Here is a 25910-nt window from a genome sequence, read left to right on the forward strand (position 1 = left end):
ACTGTTTGACACTTCTAAGCTTTGGATGGAACCCAAAAGGAAAATGATATTATAAGAGGTGGAAGAGAGAGACACATACAGATATAGAGAGGGGGAGACGGTAGCCTCTTGTCGAGGCCATGGTGGCTATTTTACTCTAATATAGGCTTGGCGAGCGGAGCGAGATATGTGTATATAATGCAGCCGCCAGGGGTCGTCAAAAGGCTAGAGGGAGAAGAACAGAGAGAGTACAGAAATTTGGAGAAGGGGACACTCCCCGGGGGGCCACTTCCATTCACGAGTGGATACCATGCGCGACCATGGGGTCTCGAAAAGCACCCTAAACACGTAATTTCCATATTCTGAAAATGCACCCCTTAACAAGTATTGGCGTGTGAAACCCTACCCTTAACAAGTTTTGGAAACAAAACGATACTCTTGGCAAATAGTCCCTGAAATAAACCCCTAAACAAGTACAGGAATGTTTTATTATTACGGGTCATTCGGTCGTCGGCTTTACAGTAGTTTGGTTTACTACGATCCCACTACACCTCGCGCAAATCAGACTCTAAACACGAAGTGTTGGGGCAAAAAGGACATCCTTTATAAAACATTTTAATTTTGTTTCATCATCCCCGCAAATTCGACCCTAAACACGTAATTTTCCTAGCGAAATAGATACCCTATTTTCATTATTTTTGTGTTTTTGACACCCTTATCACGTTACGTACGTAACGTGCCCTATCGTGAAAAAGACATCCTTTTTACGTGTTTTTATGGTCGCGCATGGTATCCACTCGTCAATGTAAGTGGCCCCTCCGGGGGACACTCTAAAGACGATCTACTCAAATTTTGATAGAGTGAATAGATATCAGACATGCTAGAACTTATTTTGTTGACATGATTTTTTCTTAATGAGAAATTATACTAAGTGCCACTCTGTCAAGGTGTGTTTCTGGATGTCAACACAGGAGATTGTTTTTCTGTTTGTTTTTTTTTTGGGGGGGGAGCTGCGAGTGTTGTCGAAATGAGAGCTCCTGAGTGACAGAGAATGTCCAGGAGAAGAAAGAGGGATAAATCTTCAAGATAAACAAAGAGATGCGGGAAAGAGGTAAAGTAAACGTTTAAAATAAGCTGGTCAATTTGGGGGGTGATCGCCCCCCATTGGAAATTTTAATTAATTGCATATTGTAATATGCAGTGCAAACATATATTTTCAAAACACTGTAAAGTACTGTTAACAATTAAACTTGTCATAAATTACTATTGAACATGTTGTGGAATAGCCTTCCTGAAGACATAAAAAATGTACCTCTGTCGAAACTTTCAAAAGTCTTCTAAAAACTTTTTATGGGCACTCTACAGAGTGGATTTGGCGCTTTATAAGTCGCATTTTCAATATAAAAATTGGTAATTTTTCGGAGCGCTTCGTGCTCAATTTTTTTATAAAATATAATTTGGTGCGCGGAATACGCCGAAAATCGTCGACATATTTTTCACTTCCCCCCCCCCCCTCCACATCCGATTCATCGATCGACGCCCGTGGGTAGTCCTGGATGAGGGAGTGTACGTACCATATAATCATGGCAGATATCCCCCCCGTCTCGCTCCCTTGATAGCCCACCCTCATCCATCCAATTCCCAAATGACTCCATACTGCGATTGCCCGTACGTTTATCAAGGAACTTTTTGCTTTTGCTTAAACAATCTATACGTGCTCTCGGAATTCGGTCGCCTGCATAGTTGTTAACCGTAAAAAAGCATTGCTGTGTCAATATTATAATGTTTGGTTCCCTATTTCCCTCCTCTCCTCCCGCTATACAAATGATTTGGATCAAGAGTCACATTTTGAGCAAACCGTTTTATTCTTTATGCTATTGATACAGTGAAGAGCTAAACCATACAGTATTCGTGCTCGGAACAGTGCGTGAGGTCGATATCTCAACCGCTCGACGTGTGAGAAGTCTCTGACTTTATCATGTTTATTGTCGAGACTTCATAAACTTTATCATATTGTGAAAACAACCACATTGATTAGAAATTCAAAGTGAATCCTCCTGAATCTTTACTGCGAATAAATTCGTAATGTTAGTTGGGTGAACATATGACGACGAAGGTATAAAGACATATAACCACTCCGATCTTGGAACACTTGCTTCAAAACTTCCTTCAGAAGGAACTTGTCTTTGGCTAACCGTTGTTTACGAGGTTCAAGGGCGTTGCTGTTGACTTGCAAGAAGCTCGACTTCAAATACAGGTGAGGTATGACATTGAAATCTTCGGGTAGTTTTTCTTTCTTTACTAAACATGATTTGAGATCCACAACTGAGACGAAAATTATCATTTTTGTTAATGTAAAGATTTACCTAACTAAACCAGTTACCGGGACTTGTTATTTGGATTTCTAGGTGTGTCGTTTGAAGTGTTGAAGTCGGCATACTTTTCAACCAAATATATTTTTCATTAAATGTATCTATTCTCTACAAGGTAAATAAGTCTCGTTGAAATAAAACTTATGAAACTTTGTTCGAGCAAACAATCCGCGTTTTCAGGATGTATTAGTGGCTCAAATCCTATTTGAACTAGACAAATCAGCACTCCGAAGTGCAGTCACTATACACGCTCTTTAAGAGCTAAATTAGCACTTCATTTTTTAGAGTGTTCGGTTGTTTCATTTAATCTCGTTTATTTACATTTCCAACATTTGCAATTTCTTTCGTACATTTTTATATACAAAATAAGCAAGAAAATATTTCATTGGGCGGGTGCCTTCTCCCTCTATCAATTTTCTGGTCATTCATTTTTAGGCTTCATCTTTATTCATAGGTAATTTTTGAATGATTACAACACAGAACTTTTCTTCCTAGGTAACTTTTGAATGATTACCACCCAGAACGTGTCTATACCAATGAATGAGATGCTCTGTTGCGTTCAAATCGACCATTCAATAAAGTGGCATCTTCAGAAGAAAAAGGCATCGGTATAGGAAACAGAAAACAGGAAAAAAAAACAATGATTGGTCATTAGAATCTGAAACATGACCTCCCTTACACAAAAGAAAGAAATAAAACTATTTTTTGTATTTTGACCTAAATATTTACAATGAGATGACCGACAAACAGACCGGTCTTGCATGGTAACAATATGGCAGTGACCCCTGAGCCACTTTTATAAAAATCATGAAGAGATTTCTAATAAATGAATTAGTACTCGGGTGTGGGGCAATTGTATAGCTCCGCTGTGATAACGTGCACTAAAAAAGGGTAGTTTCCAAGTCCAAAAATTGTCAAAATATTGCTTTTTTTCTGGGGGTCGTTCGCGTAAACACCGCTAACGCATAGTTTATACTGCTTTGTACATAATTGTGAGTTACAGTATTCTTATGTTGTGCTCTTATATAGTTCTGATTAAACACCATTGTAGAAAGGGACAATTGTAGAGTACCGTACCTGATTTCTTTTTATTCTTTTTAAGGTCTCTGACAAAGAGTCCACTTAAAACTATTTGCACTTAGTACTAGTAATTTGAATCGCTTTTATATTCCCTCATGTAAACACTTGAGACTGGAACTAGGCCACTTTAAAGCAATTCAAGTCTGTATACTAGCAAATGATGGATGTTTCTTGGAGCCGAGCAACGAAGCATTCGTTAACATCTTGGTCATGAATAAACTGCAATTCTTGTGCACATGCAAGTTCTTCATTTGCTTGTTGGTTCGTCTGTGGAGCTGCGAACACGCTTTTACATAAGGTCTGCCTGTTTACCAAGTGATTCAAATTTATGCAGAAACCTTTCTTGGGAGCCAAGTCATTTTCAGAAGGAGGAACAGAAGAAGACAAGGGGACAGTAAATGAAGGGGAAAAGAGCAGGAGGAGGAGAAGATTAAGAGGAAGAAGAATTATGTGCAGGAAATAAATTTGCACCCCAATAAATGATTATCTTGTGCAAATAAAATTATAATCTAATGATTAGCCTCTGATAACGTAATTCGTTTTTCATCCAGAGATTACGTGTCACTTTTCTTTCCCATAGTATCTCTATCAATTTGCAAAAACGCAATTTTACGATTTTACCTTTAATATAAAGAAACAGAGTTTTGATGAATTCATCCATTTGTATCGCACAATACACTCATCAAAATATTCATATTTTCTATGAATGTCAGTGGAACAAATCTAATTTATTTGTAGACCGAATCATGCCAATCTGACTGCTCGATGTATTTGATACATCATTGTTTAAATTCATCAGTCATGAACATGATGAATACGAAACATTGTTAACTCGACTATTCTGATTCATAACAGGAAATAAAACATTTTTTTGATTAAATTTGTCATGAATATTTCTATAGAATATCATGGAGCTGAACAACAGAAAAACGTTTTTGAAAGTAATAAGACATTCCCTAATGTGGGTTATGAATTAAATTCTAAATATAAGACAAATATGTTTTGCAGCCAATCACATACCTCAATCGGAACATATTAAATGCAGCTTCATGTTGCTTCAAATGTGAATTTACCAACTGTCGGTTATGAAAAATATTGTCTTTTAAATGCTGCTTATAAATCTTGAAGCAGATTTTTGCCAGCATTTGGTGGATGTGTGAACAAACCTTTACAAGTTTAAGAAAATGTATAGTGTGAAAGCATGATGAAGTATGTAAACACTATTAAAGAAATAGGGATTCAAATTTGAACGGTGTGGTTGGTGCAATAGCAGCACCCAAGCTAATGAGTACAATTCTGCTCATCTGTGCACCTAGCATGCTTAGGGAGGCAGTTCGCTATGTTAAGCACCATTAACATGTTAACATGTTAAGGTTGCAGAGATGAACTAAGGTGCAAATGGTGCAAAATTGCACCTTATAAAGTCAAGTATTTTGGAAAGTTGCACCTTTAAGAGAGCAAACGAGCATTTATTTGGTGCAAATATAATAAAGAGGTGCATTTTTGCACCTTTTTCCACTTTGGGTGCAGGATTACACCCCAAAGGTTATTGGTGCAATTGTTTCATAAAAAGGGTGCGATTTGTTTTTAGTGTGTAAAGGCCTAAATCGCGACGATTAAATATCTTTGAAATCGAATAATATTTGTCATTAAACAGAACAGATAAAGGCGTTTTGAAATAGAGACACCATTTACATAGAGGCAGTTGGTTTATTTATGAGAATTAAAAATCATAGATCATATTATGATATCAAACCATGTCAAGTCTTCTACAAATAAAATGGAATATAGAAATAAGAAATTATCGCTCTCGGGAGTAAATATACATGTACAGTATATAGATCCCATTGTCATTTTTATGTCGAAGTTCGTCTTCTACACGTGTTTCGTTTCGCCTCCGATGACCACGAAGCGATGACCCTATGAAAATTAATTTAAAGTGCAATTCATACTATTTGGAAAGAACACCGAATAAATATTGGCCTTTTCTTCGTTACAAACTTGATGTAGACGTGACACACTTCTTTCGTAAACAGAATGGAAATGATCACACTTAACGTTTGACTTTCTGCACCCATATCGATTTCCGCCCGTTAGATAATGACAAAGAGCATGAAGAGATAGGCGATAGAAAAATCAAACGCAATAACATTTGATCGTGTGAATAGGTTACCTGTCCCCGCTTTGGTTCGCATGAGGTGCGGTAGTCGTGTTCACACGGGATTGTATCTCGGTGAGGAGCTTTTCACATAAACAGAAAGACTCTTAGAGTGCATCGGCATGGTGACACTTCGAAATAAGATTTTTTTTCTCTCTCTCTCTCTCTGAAAACGCAAATGGAAGTCGCTTAAAATACAGTTATGGATATCTTTCCCAAAAAAATGAGAATAGAAGGGTCCCTTAACATATATGTAAATTAAATATAGATAGATAGATCTTCAATTATACTTTACGATTTGCAAATTTGTTTGTTTGTTTGCATTTATTTCTGCGTTCAAAAACACAATGCAAAATATTTACAATTACAATATACAATATAATATTTCCCATCTCAGATTTGTATCTTTCAATTGTAATTCAATAATCTTGAAAATGCTTCTTTTTCCCGAATTCATTGTATGATGTGCTCCTAGGAAGCTAATTGTTCTTAACTTAAGAAGAATCGTCATCTTTTGTTACTATACAGGTTTGCTTGAATAATGGCGGTTACATGACTAGACCAAAGTTGTTTATCTTCAAGCACATTAATCTGAACATTCGTACAAAGTGGGGTTACTTAAAGGGATGGTCCGGGCTGAAAGTATTTATAGCTTAATAAATAGAGTAGAATTCATTAAGCAAAATGCCGAAAATTTCATCAAAATCGGATAACAAATACCAAGTTATTGAATTTTAAATTTAAGCAATGTTTTGTGAAAACAGTCGTCATGAATATTCATTAGGTGGGCTGATGATGTCACATCCCCCACATGTTCTTATGTATTTTATTATATGAAATTAGAATTATTCAATTTTTTTCCTCCAAGAACTAGAAAGAATGGATTGACAACTGATTTAGTGCATTAGATATTTATTGCTGCAACTTATTTTATTATAAGGAAGACATATTATTCACATCAGTATGAAATAATGAAAAAATTATGATTTTATCTAATAACATAAGAAAACGGAAAGTGGAGATATGTGACCTCATCAGCCCACCTAATGAATATTCATGACGACTGTTTTCACAAAATGTTGCCAAATTTTAAATTTCAAAAACTTTATTATTTGTTATCCGATTTCGATGAAATTTTCGGCATTTTGTTCAATGAATGTATATATTAAGATATAAATATTGTCACCCCGGACCATCCGTTTAAGCAGTATAAAATGATTTGTTCGTACAATAGGGTAGGTCTATTAAAAAAGTAAGGATCACAGACATTCATTGAAATTATTGATTCGCATCTCGAGAACCTCTTTGTACACATGATGAGTCTTAAAGGCATCTAGCGATGAAAGTTCGTAGAAAAACAAACAAGTAATACAAAAAGAAGCCGTTCGTGATGGTGACTAAATGCTCGTATCTTCCTCCCTACCAACCCCCGACTTTGGAACCTGAATGGGCGGAACTGAATTAGTTCAGAATATTCTGAAGGATAGCATTTGTTATGAAGAGATAGTCAACCTTTTACAGCATTTTTTTTCAATAATTAGGGGTACATAATCAATCAGCACTACTTTAATGTTTCCATTGCCATCGGACGTAAGAAAGTGTTAATGTTCTAAAGGTTTTTTCATTCGTTTTTAAAGTGTTTAAAAATCCAGTTATACACTGGTTTATTAGCAGATGATGCTGTCCAATTTGGGTTTAAACATTAGATTGCAATTTTACCCTTTGTACCTTGTAAACTTTTCTTTTTTCATGACCATGGGAAGTGGGTGTTTTGGAGCGAATACCTTACATTTTTTTCCAAACCGGCACCCTCTTCAAAAGTGGTTCCGAGGGACCTGAACTCTTGTTATACATGTGCCACATTTGTTTCTAATCAACCATTGATTTTCATGTTTTTCCCCATTGTTACGCTTGCCTAATTTTCTCTAAACACTCTTTAGCTACTTTGGACATGTTGGACGGACTTGACAGCAATCTAGTATCACGATGATAATTACGGAATAAAAAAAGACACTCTGCACTCCACCGAACTGCAAGTTTGGGAGTTTCGGAAATCTTCATCCGGAAAGTCATTCCTTACTTGAACACCTAACCAGTCACTGGCGTACAGATGGGGGTTTGAGAAATCCCCCCCCCCCCCTGGAGAAAATACAACCGACCGACCGAAATTTCACAATAAGGAGAAGATTGAAGAGGGAAAATATGTTTTGAATATTATGTTAAAATCTGTTACGAAATTAGATTTACTATTTAAAAAGGTCATTTTTTGCTTGCCCGCTCGCGCTTTTTCTGATTTCTCCCCTCTCCCTCATGAACTTCTTCAGAATCGTTGGCTCATAGCGCCAATGGTATAGGAGTTAAGCAAGGACAGAACCTAAAGTGGTATCTTAACTTTAAATCACATGTATTCTCATGGGAACATGGCGTTTAGTCACGATGAGCAAGGCGGCGGCAACAATAGGTACCCATTGATACCATCTTTTGTAGAAAGAGATACCAATTTTCATCCGTACTTCCATGAACGTAGGGTGAGTCAATAAATCTATGGTTGATATACTCGAGTAGCTCCTGACGGTGCAAAGAAAAGTTTCGCGGCGCGGCGCTCTCTATCTTTCGTGCGAAGATATTTCAGTCCCGCTGTGCCGCTGTCACTTTGAACTGTTGTTTGGTGTGCCATTTTTCGCAGGAGTTCGGCTTGGGATTCCAGAAGTCATTCGTATGATTTCCGGTTGTGATTTTAATGTTGATATATGATCATCATCTATGTTTTGGATATTAAGCAGTGCTCTTGGGGATTCCAGTCACAATATTCAAGACTCTAGACCGTTCCTTTGACGTTGGTAATATTAATTGGAGACTTGTGAGCACTGATCTGAAGGTTGACTGGACGTTCGCGAACCAGTGGTATGTTAAACGAGGAAGACGGACTCCTGAGGCCCGTTTCATAAAACCTGTTATAATAACAAATTTGCAATAACAGTCATAGTATACTTGTTATAGATCTGTGCATCTGTTCGGATAACAAGTTTTGATGAAACGGGGACATTGATTCTAATTTATCAGATATTGACTCACTTCTCAAGTTCCGAGTGAAATTTCAAGTTGAAGTTTCGGGTACGTAGGGTCCACCTCCAGATCCTTTTTTTTTTCTTTCTTTCTTTTTTATATAGCATCGCACAATATTGTATTGGACATTTCACTCACCGAAGATTCCAGAAGCAATTATTGCTCGTGAATATTGCTGACGTTCGTGGTAATGGTAACGATGAATTTTTCATCTTGGGAATTATAAGTTAAATTGCAGTGAATACAACGTGAATGAATGTAGTCAGACCAAAAGACGTTAAAAGATGGGAGTTGCTGCTACCCTGTTTGGCGTTTAACAATTAAAGGGATAGAGCCTTTGATCTGGCGCTGCACAGCGGCTGCCGGGCCCACGATCAATTGGGCAAAGCAAATTTTCGGAGTATTTCATTTCATGTCTATTTCGAACAATAAAATATGGATTTTCATTTAGTGATAATTTTACTCTTCTTGAAAGCGTGAGCAGATACTCTACTTAAATGTGGTCCCCTCGCCGTGATTGTTTGCCTGTTTTTCGTTATTTATCGTTTTCTTTCCTGTGCTGTATACTTCAAAATATATTATGGCATACATAACATCTATAAAAAAGTGAATATATATATATATATTGTAAAGAAATGGATGAAGAGAACAATGGTAGGCGTAGCTTAAATCAAGGTTCCCCAGAGCTATCTACCCTTTGGAAAAATTGGTGATGCCGAAAAATGTCTCTGCCAGAATCGAACCCGGGCCCCCAGCTTTGAACGCCGGTGCCCTAACCACTAGACCACAGAGACGGTTAGTAGCTCGGGCGAGCCCGATCCGATTGACCGTCAGATAGACAGATTTTCGGCACTATACCAATTATATATATTCCTTTGTCGGGTGAAGGTGAGTTTTGAACAATGACAAGTGGTTAGGGCACCGGCGTTCAAAGCTGGGGTCCCGGGTTCGATTCCTGACAGAGACATTTTTTCGGCATCACCAATTTTTCCAAAGGGTAGATAGCTCTGGGGAACCTTGATTTAAGCTACGCCTACCATTGTTCTCTTCATCCATTTCTTTACAATATTTAAATAAAAAAGAGTTGCCAAAAGCTGTTGTACATGTATAACTTTACACATTTGTATTTCTTCTCCCATATGTGTACTGTATCAAAGCAATAGCTTTGATCCAGCTGAGGCATGGCGGCTTGTCATTGTTCAAAACTCACCTTCACCCGACAAAGGAAAATATAATTGGTATAGTGTCGAAAATCTGTCTATCTGACGGTCAATCGGATCGGGCTCGCCCTAGCTACTAACCGTCTCTGTGGTCTAGTGGTTAGGGCACCGCGTTCAAAGCTGGGGGCCGGGTTCGATTCCTGGCAGAGACATTTTTTCGGCATCACCAATTTTTCCAAAGGGTAGATAGCTCTGGGGAACCTTGATTTAAGCTACGCCTACCATTGTTCTCTTCATCCATTTCTTTACAATATTTAAATAAAAAAGAGTTGCCAAAAGCTGTTGTACATGTATAACTTTACACACACACACACACACACACACATATATATATATATATATATATATATATATATATATATATATATATGAGATCAGTAGTCTGGAGAGGGCCGTATCAAGGTCAATACCCGTCTTCATCAAGCTTTCGGGCACATGCCCTTCATCAGGATCTAGACCAATATATAAAATACAAACTAATCTCAAATATAATTATGAAGGAGACCCGTACACGTACATCGCCAAGATTGATCACATATATATATATATATATTATATAAATAGTGTACAATCTGTTGTACAATATACTGGATTATATGTACGACAAATATAAAATTATCCCGAGTGCAGGTTTATTCCACCGAGGCCGAAGGCCGAGGTGAAATAGGCTTGCACGAGGGATAATTTTATATTTGGAGTTCATATAGTCCAGTAATATTGTATGATAGAACGTTCACTATTTATTATAGTAAATAGATCCCTCAATCTAAGCCCCCCATCATGGATTTTGCCATCCAAAAATCGAAAGTTATATTGTACATATGTACAATATAACTTTTTGAAGGGAGGTCACGTGGTACAAATCCAGCCAATCACAGCTCGTATTTTACTACCACTATTTACTATATCGTCACCGTTTTTACGAACGGCCTGGAAGGCCAAAATTGATGAAAAAATAAAAATGACTTTTTTCAATATTTCGACTCAATAGTCAAATATCTTTTATTTCACAAATTTGTAGGTCTTAAAACCATTTCGTTACGTCATTTTTGACGTCATGAGACGCTCTGGGTTCATGAGAATGGACTAATGCCGTTTTTACGAACCGGCTTGATACGCGCGCAAAAAATATTTCCAAGCGAGCTCGCCGACTCGCATCGTCTGTTTGCTGAAACTTCGTTTTTACGATCTGGCCTGAGGCGTCAGCTTGTTCAAACTTGCATCAGGTAAGTTGTTTATTTTTCTTATTTAAAAAGGAAAAATTTTGAGAAAAATAGCTGGTAGTTATCTTTTAATACTTGTGATCAAAATAAAAAAATTCTCTGTTTAAAAATCATCAAAATAAGACGAAAATTAAACCACTTAAATAACTGACAGTAAGTTTTTTATAGTCCAGCTCCATGCGCACTTACTGCGGCAGCCCGAACACGTACGTGTTCGGGCTGCGAATAGCTTCACCCAAGCTCACCGGATCCGGACCGGATCGGCCAAAAGAGATTCGGGAATTTAATGATTATTGATAATATTGTACGAAATTGGGATGAAGGAATCAATACATACTTACAACTTAAGCCGGAATATTCACAATCCTCAAAACGAAGAAGTAATGTCCCAAAACTAGGCAAAAATGGAGGGATGTTTTTCCGACGTGCATTAAAAGTCGTTTGTACAGGAACCAATGGAGGATCGATATAGCCTTTTGACGAGGCAACGGGATAAATTTGATTTTTGTCAGCAAACAGGCGAAAAAACAAAAAAAAAACAATAAAAGAAAAATATACTTAAAAAATAAAATAATAATTGAATATGCGTAATATGTGTGAATTTCAGTAAGTTCGTATGTTCATCAGATTTGCCAATAGCACTAAAGTCCATATAGAAAATATAACTTAAGGCCCCGACAAAAGGCTATCATTCGATACGTCGGAGAAAGATTACATGAATATTCATGAGTCTAGTCCGTAAATTCTTGCTTTTCCCTTTGCCTGATAACCAGTCAACATACGGCCTTGGTTTTTTCTTTGAAAGAAATATATTTTCTTTTGAATTATTTGTTTTTTCTTTCTTCTCCTTCATTTTTTTCTTTTTCTTCTGTTCTATTTTATTTTGCTTCACCCTTTTTTTTATTCTCGTTATTTTGTTCCCCTACCTTCTCTTCATTTTTGGGTCGGGTTTTTTTTTTCCCCTTTTTAGTTTTTGCCTTTTGTTTTTCTTTTTTATTCTTCATTTTTTTCTTCGCTTTTTTTGTCTCTAATTTTCTTCTTGTCTTCTTTGTTTTCGAGAGATAATACTCATGGTGTCGTACTACAATTTTTTTATCATTATTATTATTATAGAAATCTACAGATAGAGGTAAATAAACAAGCGAAGAAATAAATTATTTAAGAAATATTTTCAGGGGCGTACCCAGAATTTTCCGTGGGGGGGGCAAATTCGTCTGCCCAAAAATTTGACAAGCAAAAAAAAGAAAACTTGTCTCAACCAGAAATAAATGATTTCGTACCAGAAAAAAATTGACAAGCAAATAAGAAAAAAAAGGTCTACAAGTTCAAAAGAGGGGGCACTTGTGGCTCGTCGGGATCAGTTGTGATTCGTCATGGGGGCAGGGGTACGTCCATTGCATGAGTTATGACTCGTCAGAGGGGGGGGGGGCTGTCTACCCCCCCCCCCCCTCTTAGGTACGCTTGTGAAAATATTTCGTTGATCAAAATTATTGAGTGATCAGCAAATCATCTCTTTAAGATATTGATGCCCATTTTCTGGAACCCAGCAACTGAAAGGTCTGCGCTGACTTAGCCTAGAATCTAGAGGACTCCGTGATGTGAAATGATTTTAAAGACATTATCACGAAGTCCAATGCTGGCTCCCACATATTTTAATTTTGTTCTTTCTCTCTTGTTATGTTTTCCATTTTATTTATTTTGTATACTGTGCATGCATGAATCATTCTGTCAGTTTGAATTGTATGTTGTATGTTTTAATGAGAATTAAAAATAAATAAATGAAATGAAAATATATGCAAATCTCATTATCATCCAACAACCATTTTCATATACTCTTGATGCTTATATCAATATCAAATTTGTAATTTGTTTGAACGGAGATCATAAGATGATCATGAAATATGATTAAAATTCATATGTTTGTTTCTAGATTACTATGTAATCTTTCATCTTGTTGGCATTCTTTAAGCCTCAATCATTGAGTATATAAATCTCTGCGGGATAAGTATAGGCCTGTAATTACAAAGAATTGAATTGCTCATTACATATAGGATGCATAAATTCGCCGGGAATCTTGCTTATCTGATTGTTTTCCTGGCATCCAAGAGGCGCTTTTTTCGAATACGTCCCGTTCTTTATATATCTTAATTGTTTTGCTTATAAGAATTAATGAATAATAATGATGACACTAAATCAGCTTATCTATATTTCTACTGCAGTACCACTGAAGTATTGATGCAGAAATCAAATTTTGTGATAGATTTTGTCATAACATCCCAATAAAAGTCAGGCCTTTGTCATGAACCTTTTCCATTTTTCTATAACAAGTGCGTCGCAAGGAGGCGGTGGGGTGGCCTTCCCAATCCTAACGCCACCCCCCAAAAAAAAAGAACATGAGAAATGGTGAGAGCGAAGGGAAAGCAATGGCGAAAAAGATAGCTTTGCGGGATTTTCTTTCTCTATAAATATTTGCTTCCGCGCAAGTTTGCGAGGAAATCATGAAAATATAGTTTTCTCCTTTGTTTACCTTTCCCTGTTTTCCCATCTCGGCTTAATGCTATTTTGTTTCGTTGCGGCATGAAGTTTTTAAAAATAATATTTGGGAACGGAACTTTTATTAAGATTACAGGTCAAAGTAATATATTTCTTCAAATTGATCAATACCAACTTTCCGATCCCTAGGTAAGGGCGGTAAACTATATAATAACAATGATGTCAATTACCCACAAAGGCTACTTCTTCCGCTTTTCAGCTCTTTACTAGTGAATTTATTTGGGGCAGCAGACGGCCTTATCATGAGCATGTAAAGGGGCAGTTATAAAAATTGTGAAAAAAGTACAATATTACTAGATGATGGAAGTTCATATGTCATCAATCTCCTGTCGCCTATTTTGCGCCATTAATTTGATATTTTGCATGTCACTTTTTGTTCCTAATCATTCAAATACACTGTTAAAAATGATTGAAAAAACGCTGTTTACGACACGAATCACACAATTGTTTAAACAAATATTTAAACAACATCTTAAACAACACAGTTTAAATTCAAAATTTGATTATCAATAATTAAATTCAAATATCAAATTATCAATAATTAAAGCTTGATTGTTTAACATTTTAAACACTTATTTAAAATGTTTAAACAACTACTGCGCAAATCACACAATAAATAGTGTTGTTTAAATTATTTTTTGACAGTGTAAGCACTTCATATAAATGAGCTCAATTAGGGGCGGAACCATGATTTTCAAAAGGGGGGCAAATTTTTCCAATTAAAAATCTGACGAGCAAAAAAAAAGAAGAAAGGTTTTCCAACCAAAATTAAGGAAATTTCGTCCAGGAAAAAAAATTGCTAAGCCAAAAAAACAAAATGAAAGAAATCTTTTTAACAAAAAAAATTATTTGGCCCGAAAAAAATTTGACAAGAAAAAAAGGGGGAGGGCACAGTTCGGTTTTAACACCATTTTTAACATCACAAATTTTCATTATGCTTCTCAAGGGGGGGGGGCGAGCCGGCTTTGCCCCCCCCCCCCGGATCCGGCAGTGAGTTCGATGTTTTTAATGTGAATTTGACAAGCAAAAAAAGGTCTTCAACATAAAATTGGAGGTCGTTTCGTATCAATTTTCTTTAGAAGGGGGCGATTAAAAAAACCTATGCTACTGCCATGGTGATTAGAGATTATCAAAGCGGCAGAATTTTTTTTTTAATCATAATTATTTATTCTTTACAATATCTTGATATTTATTTTAAAAGGAGGCAAAGTTGTTTTTAAGTATGTCCTTTCATTTAAAATCATATTCATTCCTTCCTAATTGCTATAACAAGTGAAAAAGATGAATAACATCAATAAAATCAGGATTCATATTAAGAAAATCGTTATTCTAAATGTAAAATTAGAATCTGTAACTATTTCTTTAAAATCTCATACTCACAAAGGAATAATCATAATACAGACTAAAAGTTTCTACATGATCTAGATATCTCTTAATATAATTATAATACACAATCATGCTATTTCGTAAATTTTTTGTTCAGTATATAAAACACACACACACCAAGAGAACAGTCATGCTCCCCCCTTCCCATAAACAGCATAAAAAGAATGAAAAGGAGAAAGAAATATAAGTTTATAACAAATGACAAATAAAAAAATATATACATGTATTATAAAAACACAGAATGTAACAAAATATATATGAAATAAATTATTTTTTCATTAATACAGATTTTTTTTTCAAATTAAAATGAAAAAATGGTATTGAATTACATGCCTAAATCACGATGTAACTGAATCGAGGCGACTTGCCGAAAGTTTTGACTACATGCATATTCATTAAACTGTTTTGTAAAGGCAGAGACGTCATCTTATGAATATTTATATACGCATGCGCAGAAACTATTTTCACGTTCTTCAAACATGGCGATCTCGCGATTGGAACAAAAGTCCGAAAATTGACGTTCTTTCGAAGGATTTTATGGAATTGTATACATCAGTTTTAATTGAAAGTTAAGCTGATTTAGGAACAGTTTGTTTAGGTAAGACTGATATTAATCGTTAGATTTTTAATTCATTATTATCACCGGTTTTCTAATGCCAAACATCGCGAAGTTTTGTACTCCGGTGAGAATACATGGTGAAACTCAGGACCCCGACACTGTCTGAAGACGTGTCGGGGTCCCCGGGGCAACATGCGCATTAATCTGTGTTACTATTAAGCATCTAACGGTAGAATACGTGTCTACAGCTACAGAGTACAGATCTAGGCCTAGATCTACTTAGTCAGGAGACTTCTAAAGAGTAAGCCCATGTTAGTGAATGATTTTTACTCTTTAGAAGTCTCCTGACTAAGTTAGATCTACTAGCTGTTAGAATTATGCTGATCTAGACTCGATAGACTTCGACCTCTACCCGCTCTAGTGACTAGTCTAGATCTAGAGCCTACATTATGATTATAAAGGCCGGGAGCTCCGGCCCGCTTCGCGGGCTGGAGCCCAGGAGGCCATCGTTCATTTACACTCAGACCATAACGGGTATTTTATGGTTATCAATATGAGTCAAGTAAAAGGTGGAAACATAAATTAAGCACTTTCATGTATTATATGGATGATGGTCTAACTAGGGACAGCATCCAGACAATAAGATGATAATTTCATACTTAATTCATTAGAAAAACTGATGCTACAGTGAGTAAGGTGCTTATAATATAAGTACTCTTTGTATTTCAGCTGGAAACTGTTGCTTTCAGGTAGACCAATGGGTGTCTCATCAAACCATACCTTCAAAAGTTAATTCGCTGCTGTTCATCGTTTGGTGATTTCTAGAGTTGTTGCTTGCCTGATTTTAAGAGTGAACAGATTCTTACCTCTTCAAAGGCATCTCGTGAGTATTTCATCAACAAAGATTTTGCCATTGTCTTTACTTCCATATTAATATTGCAGAATTTACATTGTACAATATCCTAAATACACTGGGGGGGGGGGTAGGGATTTGAAAGGAAAATAATGTAAATTTCCTTTTGGAACAGAATTCAAACTCTCACTCAATGAAGAAATGACAGTCTTGTTTTTGAACATCTTTGGAATGTTTATCTGTGACAAAACAGCCTCATTATTAATAAATGTATTTAATAAATGAAGTAAATGATTAATTTATATACTATAATAGGATAATTTCATACTTAATTCATTAGAAAACTGATGCTACAGTAAGGTGCTAATAATATAAGTACTCTTCGTATTTCAGCTGGAAACTGTTGCTTTCAGGTAGACCAATGGGTGTCTCATCAAACCATACCTTCGACAGTTAATTCTCTGTTCTTTGGTAATTTCCAGAGTTGTTGCGTGCCTGATTTTAAGAGTGAACAGATTCTTACCTCTTCAAACGCATCTGGTGAGTATTTCATAAAGATTTGGCTATTGTCTTTACTTCCACATCAATATGGGAGAATTGACATTGTACAATGTCCAAATTACACTTGGAGGAGGGGGGGGGATAGGGGTTTGAAAGGAAAATAATGTAAATTTCCTTTTGGAATAGTATCCAAACTCTCACTCGAAGAAATGACAGACTTGTTTTTGAACATTTGTTGTATGTTTATCCGTGATAATGCTTAGCACCTTTTTCCTTAGCCCTGTTCAGTTTCACACTGCATTACTTAGCACTACAATAATCAGGCTAAACCTGCTTTTTAGCAGGGCTAGATAGTACAATATTCTTTACCATGCTAGCCTTCTTTCATAAAATGCAGTGTGAAACCGAAGTGGGCTAAGCTTAACCCCGGGGAATTGGTGGTGCTAAGGCCCCTCTTAGCCCCACCAATCTCCTTGTTTTTTTGTAGTATGCTATATAAAAACATGTTTCTCTATCCGCTTTATAGTAGAGAAAAATATGTATAAAAATATAAACAAAAATAAGCCTATTTAAGGCATGACTTCAAAATTGATCATGCAAAGAAAAACCTTTACCAGTTAGTTATCAATAATATATGGAATAACAGTTCCTCTGATTACAAAATAAGTCCTCGTTCTTTGTAAAAGTAATCAATTGTATCCATTGTCGTACTGAAATCCAACAGCACCAATACCACTTCTGAGCTTTAGCATGAGCTGCCTTCCAGCACTCAGTGTATTCCTGCCGGTACCCATTCGCCTCACCTGGATTGAGTGCAGCACAATGTGGGTTAATTTCTTGCTGAAGAAAAACATGCAATGGCTGGGATTCAAAAACCCATGACCTTCTGGTTGAGAGACGAGAGTCCGAATCACTACACACTACACCCAATGTTCCATGACTAAGTAATATTAGAAAGTTGCTGAAAAGTTGTCAAATTGTGTTTTTTTCATATTTATTTTCAGTGGTGGACTGTTACTTTCTATTCCAATTGTTCATTCTACTGGGGATGAGATGCTCAGTGTCTGACTGTCTGGTGAAGGGCTACTACTGAAATTCCATAAATTGAAGCATTCCAGGAGTGAAAGATGTAAGTGATTTTATTTTGTACTCATTTGTGTTGATCAAGATTTTCTAAATTTGAGAACCATTAAACTAATCTTCACCAGAAGGATGTTGGCCGATTGGATGAAATCTGAACTGCTGTACTTTGGCAAAAGGAAGCAAGTTACAAAAGTATTATTTGTTGGAAATGAGCAACGTGTGTTGGTCATTTACATGGGCATCCATGCAATTTAACAGCATATTTTCTTCAATATCTTTCCATAGAACAATCATTTCTTCCCCAAATTTTGCCTGAATGTGCAGCATACAAAGGGTGTTTCAGAAATGTAGGTCATCCTGGAACACATGAAGATGGAAGAAGTGAAAGATTTAAAAGAGGGTCTTTTAGAACATCACACTGTATAGGGGAATAATGGCGGATTCTGAACAAATGTCTGTGGTGCATAATCAAGCTCTATTAAGTGTGAATAGCCCAGGCCATCCCGAGGAATCATTCATGCAAGTATTGATATTAAGTTTGAAGTTGTAGTCAACATATTGCAAAAATGAATCTTTGAAATGTTTTGTATTGACCTCAATTATCAAATGATGACAAAGGAATGAAGAATGATGGACGGAAGGTTTGGAATGGTTTGGAATGGTTATGTTTACCTTATTTTTTAATATAGAATTGTTAGTCTCCTACACTTTATATACCGAATGTATATTAAGTTCCCCTTCCCTCCAAAAAAGTGGCTATCATTAATGTTTATATACAGTGCGTATCAAAAAAAGTTTACACTTAGAAAAAATCCTGTAAAATTATATATTTGTAATATCCTGACGATTTTCCCACATTTTAGCATTGGTACAGATCCATTTAGGCAAATGACGATATAACTGTCGAAAAATATTTCCGCTTGAGTGAGCACCACTTACTTTTGAAAAGTTGGTGAAAAATGATTTGCGCAGAACTTTGAAATAGTTATGCGAATAAGAGTAAACCTTAATCATGAAGAACACGTGAAAATTAGCAAGTAAAATTGATATGAAGATATCTTTTCCCTTTTTAAACTTGTTTCCTTGCCCAAAACACTTCGAAGAGTGCATTGCGCCCCATCCCACTCCCCCACACAACGAGTCCATCGTGACGATATTTGCTTTACACTGAGCTGTGATTTACATGAAAAGGCTTAGGCTTGATTTTCATTTTGTTAATCATTGCCAAGCTTGGGAATAGTGTGGAGAAACAAGTATTAAATGAAAATGAAATGTAAACCAACTTTAAATGATAAAAACTTAGTGAAAAATGCTGGAGATGTCTGATATAAACTTTTGTTCAGATTTAGTTATGTCCTCAGATCCAGCTGGCATAAAAAGGGTAAAGGTTGTGCTTACTAAGTGTTGAAATTTCAAATTTGGGCGGCAAAATTGTTACAAAATGCTTGAATGTATCCGTTTTATTTCAATTGGCTAAAAGTGCTAGGGAAATTTATAAGAAATGCTTTGCAGGGTAAGTTTGATTTCACCCTTTCCCCTGGATACAACGTGAAAACAAGCATTTCTGCGCAAACAGATTTTTGCGAGCTTTACCAAAATGGACAGTGCTCACTCAAGTGTAACATTCTGTCAAAACTTTTACTTTCATTGAATAGATGAGACCCAAACCCATATTTATGTGTGAAAAAATTACCCACATGTTGTATATTTTTTAATTCCCAGGGCTTTTTCAAAGTGTAAACTTTTTTTTGATACGCACTGTATAGGTCTAAATACCTTTTGTTAATAGAACATATCAATCTCTATTTGATTATCAGTAAAAAATTTACAAACTTGATTTGTCAAGCTGTTCAAATTATAAGGCAAAAAGAACAGTAAATAGTAAAATAGAATTTAAAAATTATTCATAATTATATTCAATTGTCAATTTATCAATATTGGCAACTTTGTTTGCATCCAAATTGAGCAAAACAAGTATTCTCCATTTTCATTACTATGCAAAATGGCATAAATTAAATGCTGCAGAAATGGAAACCCCAAGCTCTCCCAAGGAAAGTACACAGACTTAATGACCCTCTGCACTGGTGAAACAGCAGTCATTGCTCATCCTGAATATCAGGCCTTCTATCGTATGCTGCCACACTAAGCACCTCAACTTGCTTAATGAGTTGTGATTTTTAATGTAACTTTGAAATAATATAGTGTAGATTAATGTTTTAATGACACATTGCACTGTATTGCTCTAAACAAGTAAATTCAATAATCTTTTGTTTCTTTTTTTTTTGCTTACTCAATTGCAGGTTTCGAAGATTTTTGGAGACTCCACTTTTGAAGATGAAGGAAAATCACGATCTCTTCTGACAAAGGTATACATTTCTTGTGGTTTGACTGAACTTGTTTTCCTTTGGGATATTGATAGAGAGATCTCAAGACAGTAAACATCAGTCTTCACAATAACTCTGATATTGTATTTACTGTCAAGAGCATGTGATAACTACTCTTGTTGCTTCAGAGACCAAAGCTCAAAACACAATACATCAGTTCTTATTTGGACTGGTATATTGTATTGTCTGTAAAGAGCACGTGATATGGTCTAAAATGTTTTCATGGCAGAGGACAGTTAGGTAGACCAAAGCTCAAAACAGAATACATGTATAACAGATTAACTGTGAAATTGTATTTTCTGTCAAGGGCAATTGGTAAATTCTTGTTGCATTTAGAGACCAAGAAGGACACTTTAGGTAGACCAAAGCTCAAAACAGAATACATCAGTTCTTATTTGGACTGTTTTATTGTATTGTCTGTAAAGAGCATGTGATATGGTCTAAAATGTTTTCATGGCAGAGAAGGACAGTTAGGTAGACCTAAGCTAAAAAAAAGAATACATGTATAACAGATTAACTGTGAAATTGTATTTTCTGTCAAGGGCAATCGGTAAATTCTTTTTGCATTTAGACACCATGAAGGACACTTTAGGTAGAACAAAGCTCAAAACAGAATACATGTACAACAGATTAAGTGTGAGATTGTATTTTCTGGAAAATTAAAACAAAATACATGTATAACAGACTGTAAGATTGTATTTTCTGTCAAGACTGTAAGAAGTATTTTTTGTCCAGAGCAAGTGTACAAATTTGTTAAATTTAGCGAATATGAAAGACTCAGATATTTAAACCAAAGCTTAGATCAGAATACATATGTTGTTAGAAAGACTGTCAAAATGCAGTTTGCTTGAAGTGTGGTTTTTGTTTTAACCTAATATGATGAAATAGCTACTTGATTTCCTAAACTGGTTTATGTTCTCATTTAGGAATAAATGTCACAATTGCATATGTGTGTTGGGAAAAAATTCATGCAAATATTTTTATCGCATGTTTCTTTTCACAACAAATTTTGAAACTCAGGTTATGAAATAAGTGTCATTTTTACAATTAAAGTTTTGCAGACACAACTTGCTACAGATCTGATTTTTCTTGTCATATTCTATTTGCAATCAAATCCACTGCAGTGCAATTAACAGTCTTGATATTGCTTGATTTTATTTATGGTGCTTTGAACAGATCGTAATATATTCATGCTTGAAATTCTATATATTATCCTCTGCCATGTACTTGCCAAATAGTATGTAATGACTACTCACGATCCGTCTTTCAAGACTAGTTTGCAATTCATGAAATATTTTTATTCGTTTTTATTTGTTGAACTCTGAGATTATCTATTATTGTTTTGTATTTATTTTAAAAAAGTGTTGTTTGTTTGTTAGAAATGAGATTATGACCCTTTGGGTTTCATGTATTAATGGTCAGTTTGTCATTGCTAAAATGTTCATACTCTTCATTTAAAAATGTACAATAAAATTAAATAAACATCTCTGTGAAAGGTCAATCTAACTGCTTTGACGAAATCCAGTAGTTGTAATTTTCACACACAAGAAGTAAATTAAATTGGTGTACACGTCTGAAAGATTCTAAACTGGTTATTAAAAAGACATTTTTTCAATATGGAACCACTTTGGAACTTGATTTGAAAACAAAATAGAATAATGGGCATGCAGATCTTTCTGCTTAACTTATAATTTTGAACAGACACTGTAACATTACAACACACACAAAAGAAAATGGCGGTAAGAGGCAAGACATTTTTTACATTACACAGAACATGGTGAGAACATTCTAGGACACCATCATGCATTGGTGTATTATGTACAATTTACTGTACATAGTGTGATCAATTTACTGTACATAGTGATGCATGGAGTTTGATTTATTTTTAAAAATGGTTAATGTTTTAAAATTAGTGTTTAATGTTTAAAAATGTTCAACTGGAAGCTTAGTAATAATATGTGTACATAAAATGGTTTATCTTTCACCTTCTTAAGTGAGTTTACAAAATAAATGGAAATGATTCTTGCCATTTTTGTATTTGAATAATCAAACCTGCAGTCGATTATTAAAAGATATTCATTAAACAGAAGAGAATAAACTTCTATCCAGGTAAGAGAAATAAAATCATAAATGTTTATACTGTATGCAAATAATAAAAGTGCATTTTGATAATATAGACTTATAAAACAAATTTATTGAAAAACAGGTTTTCAAATGCAGTACGCTGTCATACGTTGTACATTCAAATATGTACACAGATATATCCTTGTGTCAATGGCAATGAGGGTGATAATGTGGGGTGTTTTTCTTTGTTAGGCAGGGGCATTTTTAATCTAATTGATAAGATGTGTGTTTTATGTTTATATGAAGTGCTTCTTTTAATTTTCTTATAAGAATCTCAGTTATAAAACTTAACCAAATTGGTGTAATTTCCTGAAGTACATTTAATGTAAAGTTGGTATATAGGAGACTGATGAATTAGTTAATGTTAAAGAAAATGAAGATGTACTTTTATATGTCTCATTGTGGATGTTGACATGGTGGTTGTAAATGCAGTCATATTATCTATTTGAATTTTTAAATGAGTATTTTCATTGTGTATCCTTTCTAACATTTGATATAATTGAAACAAATTTCTATGATCTTGTGTTGTCTATGTTTGGAATTTCAATTAAAGGTGTATTTTCATCTTTTATTCAAATGTTTTAGAATTTACTTGAATTTTCCTAATAGTAAATTTAGAAAGAAAAAAAAGGATAGTTTAGTCGTTATGCATCACCAAAAGAGAGGGTGAATGAAATGGAGAGGGACACAGCAGTCAGGAAAAAGAGAGGGGATGATTATGAATAAGGTGATAAAGAGAGGGCAAATGAACAGGTAGAGGGGTTGAGGAGGTAAAGAGGGGGCTATGAAGAGGAAGAGAGTTGTCCTGAAACAAAGGTTGACAGATGGATCAAGGGATATCAGGAAAAGAGGAAAGAGGGGGAGGGATAGGAAAAGACTGGGGTTATACAGGAGAAGAGGAGGGGAGCAGAAAACACAGGAATTGGGATGGGGAGTGATTGACAGTCGGGACAGAAATGGAAAAACTGGAATGAGAAAAAAAAGAGGGGTGATAGAAATGATTCATGAGAGAATGGAAGAGAAGGATGTGAACAGGTGAGGAGAAAAGGGAGAAAACAATCACAGAGTCGAGAAAGGGTCATCTAAGTAAAGAGAGAAGCTACTGTCATGACTGTAGGGAATACAAAAAAATTTGGAGAAATTAGCGGGGGGGGGGTAGAGTTCTGAATTGAAATTAAGTTGAGATATAGGATATGCAGATGGAAGGCAGAGCACAAAGGAAACGTGTATATAATGCAGAATATGGAAAGGGTGATGGACATTTTGTCCAGGAATGGAACCATTGGCGGTGAAACGACATTTGCTCCTGCGACAATTGCTCCGGGTTTTATTTAGTCTAAGATATAGGGTTAGGGTAGCAATAGGGTTTTATGTTAGATTAGGGTTAGGTTTATGATAGGGTATGTTAAATCCAGGGTTGAAGTTAGTTATTCGATTAGTGTGTGGAATTTATAGCGGAGCAATTGTCGCCGGAGCAAATGTCATGGAACCATTTGGTGTACTATTTCAATCCAATTCATATTGGGAATTAAATACAAACAAAACCAGCCCCGGTTATTGGACAATATAGTTCATTTTGTGACAATCACCTGGAATGTATCATCTTCTAGTTAATACCCATCATAGTTGATAATGTACCATAATTATCTCAATTTTATTCTTGCCAATAAGGTTATATTGTACAATAACCGGGGCTGGTTTTGTTTGTATTTAATTCCCAATATGAATTGGATTGAAATAGTACACCGAATAGCCGCAAAAATGAGAAGTAGGTCTAATATTAATTTTGGAAAGGGTATTCAAAGCAACGCTTGGCGCGCGCTGCAATCTTTATTACACAAGCATATGACGAGCGCGTACGGTGCGTCGAGCGCGCATCATCCAGGCCGGTTCGTAAAAACGACATTTGTCACATTGCACTGTGGAGACGCGGCTCCGCACTGTGCGAAGCCAGTTCGTGGTAACGGGCTTCAGTGGGGATTTCAACTTTATCGTTTTTACGAACGGGCTTGGACGAATGAGGCATTATTATTCATTAACAAATGGGTTATATCGATAAAAATTCATATCACATGAATTCTTTGATAGTGTTCTTTCCTGAAATCCAAAATTAAGAGATATTATTTACTTTTACCCGATGAAAATAGCGAAGAAACAAAGTATAAACTTTAAACGCATTTATCTCGAAACTCATTCTATCCGCAAAATGGGCCTCCAGGCCGGTTCGTAAAAACGGTGTCGATATGTATATATAGTATATCTATATATAGGCTTTACAACCGAGCGAAATTGGCAAAGAATGAAGGAGAAAGGGTAAACAATTATGATCTGAAAATTGAGTTAAAATCCGTCACGTAAATAAGATTTTTCTAATGAAACGTATTTTTACATTAAGTTATTTTATAATCCTTTTGAATGGGACTAACCGACTAAATTTCAGCAACAGTTCATTTTTTACAGAATATTGTGGTCCTCGCTCCCTCTGCTCTCTCTCTCCCTCTCTCTCTCTCTCTCTCTCTATATATATATATACACATGTATCCGTGTTATCACAATATCTCTAAAGTAAATAGAGTTACATGATGTAACTCTATTGAACTTAAGAGATATTATGGTAACACTTTTTTCAAGGTCAATCGATGGTTGACCAATCACATAGAACACGATGAGCAGGAAATGGAATCATTCATGCAGTTAGCACCATGAACGCAGTATTGTAAACAGCTTTCAAAGCCATTGTGTGCATGGGTATACCCTCAAAAGAAAATTGAAGTCAAATAAGAACTTGTTGTCAGAATGGGAACTTTTCATGACAAATTATGCTTGTTGTGTCTTTCATCTATATTATATGAGAACATTTGGACGCTGAATTAATAGTTTTTTTAGGGGAAGAATAATGAAAACTGCTTCAATGCTATTTTCTTTGAATCAAGGTTTTTAGGGGTTTCTACATTGCACTGCAAGTGCACACGTAGTTCCCAAGAATGCATGCGGCATTTCCTTTTATTTGAATGGTGGATAAAAGAGCACTGTCGATTAAACGCATTGCTCAAGGACATTGGTGCCGTGGTGGGGGTCGTACTCTGGTTCGAACACACAAAAAAATAATAACAATGTAAAATGTGTCACCCGATATTGTTATCCCGGTACGCTGGCATTGCTGGGAAGGGAACAATACGGCTTAAATGTGACGCCATATGAATGTCGATTGAATTATAGGATATCACAGAATGACACAGGCTACACATCTTCTTTTTATTCTCTTCTTTCTTCATTTGTCACCCATCCCCTCTTTTGTTCATTATTTGAAAAATATTAGGAAGTGCATGCATGCTCCTGCAATTATATACATGTATGGTGACAGTGACA

The 25910-nt window shown here is 35.6% G+C and overlaps 1 pseudogene; it reads left to right on the plus strand.

The window, feature by feature from the left end:
- The first annotated feature begins 8218 nt into the window (after positions 1 to 8218).
- Positions 8219 to 25910, plus strand: part of LOC121426243 — a 32217-nt pseudogene continuing 14525 nt past the window's right edge.

This window comes from Lytechinus variegatus, chromosome 13 (genome assembly GCF_018143015.1).
Source record: "Lytechinus variegatus isolate NC3 chromosome 13, Lvar_3.0, whole genome shotgun sequence".
Lineage (NCBI taxonomy): Eukaryota > Metazoa > Echinodermata > Echinoidea > Temnopleuroida > Toxopneustidae > Lytechinus > Lytechinus variegatus.